The following is a 4348-nucleotide window of genomic DNA, read 5'->3' on the forward strand; positions in this document are numbered from 1 at the left end:
TAATTAACAATCATTAATTGCAAAAATTAATTGCGAAAATTTACAACCAAAATGCTACAAGCGCGTTTTTTGGTTAATTCAGCCAATCAAAAGAGATTCTGCCAATCTGAAGCGGAAAGAGTACAAGAAAGCAAAAACAAAAATAATTAACAATCATTAATTGCAAAAATTTACAATTGAAATGCTTTAAGCGTAATTTTTAGTTAATTCAGAAAATTAGAAGCGATTCAGCCAATCAGAAGCGAGAAAACTACAAAAAAGAATAAATAACAATCATTAATTGTGAACATTTACAATATAAATGCGACAAACGCATTTTAACGCAATTATTGTAAACTCGCACAAAATCGCGATCGGCTTTTATATCTTTCCCTCCAACTTCTGCTATCGACATTATTAGAGCAAAATGGCGAACGAACCTGATTTTGAAGAAATCGAGCAAAGTTATTTTGAAAATTTCCGAAGGTAAGAATTAATTAATTAATACACACACACACACACACACACACACACACACACACACACACACACACACGCACGCACGCACGCACGCACGCACGCACGCACGCACGCACGCACGCACGCACGCACGCACGCACGCACGCACGCGCACACACACACACACACACACACACACACATATTTTTTTTAGCCACATGGAAGAAGTTGAAAAGAACCAGCAGCCGTCTCCTTGCGACAAGGAGACGGTCCAAAGCGCTCATCATTCATTAAAATTACAAGAAGAGGCCGCCATACCATCCGCCGAAACAACAAAATATTTGTTAGAAAAAATTCAAGAACTGGAAGCAAAATTAAAAAGACGTAAATAAATATATCAATATAATATATACCAATATAATAAGCAATATATCAATAATTTCATTTCATTACTTTTCAGCTCCTAGATGGCAAAAAGGAGGACGGAATAGGGGCCGGGGCCGTGGTCGCGGACGTGGCCGCGGACGTGGCCACGGTGCCGGTACCACACATAATCAAACTTTATATTTTTATTAAACATTGATAGGTAAGAAAACAAAATATTATTAATTTAATTAGACATTTTTTTTAATTATACATTGTATAAATATTTCTAATATAACATTTTATTGCAGGTTAACACAAATGAAAGATAATGAACTAATGGACTTTTTTTTCAAAACATATATATATATACGAATTTATTAATGTCATTACAAATAAATAAACTGATTAAAAATTAATAAATTATTACATAACTGATTCCTTTTCCTAATCTTATTTTTAAGGATTTATACTTCTAAATTAGTCTTCGTTATTTTACTATGCAAATTGTGTTTATTTGTTCTCTCTCTCGCGAGCTTACCGATTATTATTAGTATTTTAAAAGCAGTTTTTAATTTATGTCTTAGTTCTCGTTCCGATTGTTCAGCTGCGAGATCGTCGCGATCATGCATGTGTTGATGTTTACCTACATAAATCTGTAGTAATTTCGCCGACTTCAGTATAAAACTGCACATCTACATGTTTCTTTTTTTCGAACAGCATGCTAAAAAATACAAATATGTGTAAATTATAATAACAAAGTCTATACTTTCAAGGTACATGATGATCGTTTTAAAATGGTATCTACCTGTGAGATCTTTAAGAATTATGCGCAGTGTTCAAGCTCCTGCACGGAGCACGTTAAGCTAAATTAGTCTTCGCTATTTTACCTTGCAAATTGTCTTTATTTGTTCTCTCTCTCGCGAGCTTACCGATTATTATTAGTATCGAGTCGCCGCAAGCGTCTGGACACTTCAAAAAATTAAAAAATTCCTATTTATTTTTCGATCTTTGTCTCAAAGATTGATTTTATATTATCAAATCCTTTTTTCTTAGTAACCATTTCAGCTGCTTCTGCTCTAATGTGATCTTTTAAAGTTCTCAATTCTTGTTTCTTTTCCGCTAATTCGCTTTCTGTTTTATCCAATTCGAGTTGTAAACTTTAACTAAAACTCGTCTGAAAGTCACAAATTATAACATGATAATAATTCTTTGTGCAAGCTTTTCATCTAATGCAACCCGCTCTACCTCCATACGAACCAAACACGTTTTATATCTGTCGTTAGCAAGCCGTATCTCCTCTTCCACGGTATTTCGCACTTCTTCGACCATAGCGTTGACCTGAAACACATTTTATTCTAACATATCATTTATATTTTTTTAAACCCAAAATTTTTTTAAGTATCACAAAGAGTACGTATAAGTTGAATAAATTAGAAACGTATAGAGAAAAGTAATAAACAAAATATAGATTTAAAATATATATATATATATATATATATACAGGGTGTCCCAGATCAGTGGACGATGCCGTAAATGATAGGTAGATTTAATCGAATTAAAACGAAAAGTTTTAAAATTTAAATGTATAAGCGTAAGAGCGACAAGAAAGCTGCGCGTGAGTGAGCGCGACAGGCGAATGACTAGAAATGGCACCGTTGTCTGTCGCGCTCACTCAGCCCACGCTTCCTCGTCGCTCTTACGTGTACATAAATTAATTTTTTTCTTGAAAACTATTGAGAATTTTTTAAAATGGTACAGGACTTTTCGTTTTAATTCGATTAAATCTACCTATCATTTTCGGCATCGTCCACTGATCTGGGACACCCTGTATATATATATATATATATATATATCTACAGAATAAATTACATAAATTAATATTGTAAAAGAATGAATGTGTTTGAATGTTTAAAAACTTTCACAAAGACTTTAGCATCGCATTCGATAATCGTTTTTTTCATCTGCTCTGTACTCTTGGTACGATATGCTATTAGTGCACCTTGTTTATCAGTTTCAGCTTTATTGATCAGTTTCTAAGCATGCTTCATTATTTGTTCAGTTTCTTCTTCAATTTTTTTGGAGGAAATTTGTTTTACCTCCTCTATTTCTTTATTTTTTGTCTTAGTAACCTGTGTAAAACAATATAAAATGTATTAACGATAATCAGAAAAATCAATATACATTTTTATAAACGGATTAAACATATATTTCAATCCGTTTATAAGAATGTATATATTATACATATTTTGCTTCTGGTATCAGCTACATACATGAATAAATAAGTTATGACTTTTATAAGTGGAAAGTACCATGGTTGATACTTGACACCGTAGCATTTCAACATTTACACTAAATATGTAAATTAGACAGCTAGAATATTCAATCTTTCAATAATCTAGCTGATTATTACACACATTTTTGGTAAAGGTTCAAATGGTACTATTGTCATACAAGTACCAGTAACTTCGCCTAAACTATTAAAATATCTTTGTAGCGTAACGGCTAACAGCGGGCCTGCTAACTTGACGACCGTGCAAGCGCCGGTTCGAGTCCGGTTATGTACGTACTTATAATTTTTTTTTCTAATTAAAAAAAATTTTTTTTTTTATAACACCATGTGCACAGAAAATCATATTTTTATAAATAAATTGTTATTGCGCTGTAGCAATTTATATATAAAAATATGATTCCTCTTGCACATGGTCATCAAGATGGACAGGACAGGATAGACAAGCAGGCAAAGCAAGCAAACAGGCAAAGGTCTGTTATTTCTATATGAACACATGTATGTACAACACTGCCATCTATCCTGTGACGCCGGAACTAATCTTGCTCGTTTTTCGTGACATTTTTACCAAAATGGCACATGCTGACCCGTGCACATTTTGCTAAATCGTAAATTCGACTATTCTTTTTTGTTAGCCTTCGAATCGTAATTTCAAGTGCGCCATTCTTTTCCTTGATGTTTCAGGAATTCCGGCCTGGTCTCTGTTTGTGCGTCTAAGCGATATGACCTATGCAGTAAATAAATGTTTCGTAGGTGAACACATAAAAAATAATTTTTTCGCATATTTTATATCAAACTGACCAGACCGGTATTCATAAGCGTGCGTACTTTAATCCTGGAGAAGGATTTTTCATTCCGTTCAGCCGTTTAGAAAAATAGTCGAATTTACGATTGCGTGGTAAAACAGGAAGGTTTAGCTTCCCCTTAATAATTTTACTCTTGTAACCAAAATTATAATCGCGATATCTTTATTTATAGACCACGCAGCGAAATAATAAAAAGACTTTTATTATATAAATCGACCATAATCAATGCAATATGCCTATTAAGAAAGCGATTGGTTGAGCCGTTATTGAGATCCGGTAATCTACGGATTCTCAAAACGTCGTCTCGCGTAATAGAGGCATGATAGTGCCTCGCTGCGCCTATACTTGGCGCGAGGCACTACCGTGCCTCTTGATTAAAAACTAAACTTATAATTTAAAAACATAAAATTTATTTTTTTATAAAACTAAAATTATTTTCTTTTTATGTACA

At 33.3% G+C, this 4348-nt stretch overlaps 1 long non-coding RNA gene across 1 annotated transcript; it reads right to left on the minus strand.

Annotated features, from left to right (window-relative positions):
* Positions 1-1342: 1342 nt before the first annotated feature.
* Positions 1343-3151, minus strand: LOC139101261 (uncharacterized). Its single transcript, XR_011545531.1, has 3 exons — positions 2804-3151; positions 1610-2142; positions 1343-1525 (listed from the first exon to the last, which is right to left on the minus strand). It is a non-coding gene; the product is annotated as an uncharacterized lncRNA (long non-coding RNA).
* Positions 3152-4348: the final 1197 nt, after the last annotated feature.

This window comes from Cardiocondyla obscurior, linkage group LG03 (assembly GCF_019399895.1).
Source record: "Cardiocondyla obscurior isolate alpha-2009 linkage group LG03, Cobs3.1, whole genome shotgun sequence".
NCBI classification, from domain to species: domain Eukaryota; kingdom Metazoa; phylum Arthropoda; class Insecta; order Hymenoptera; family Formicidae; genus Cardiocondyla; species Cardiocondyla obscurior.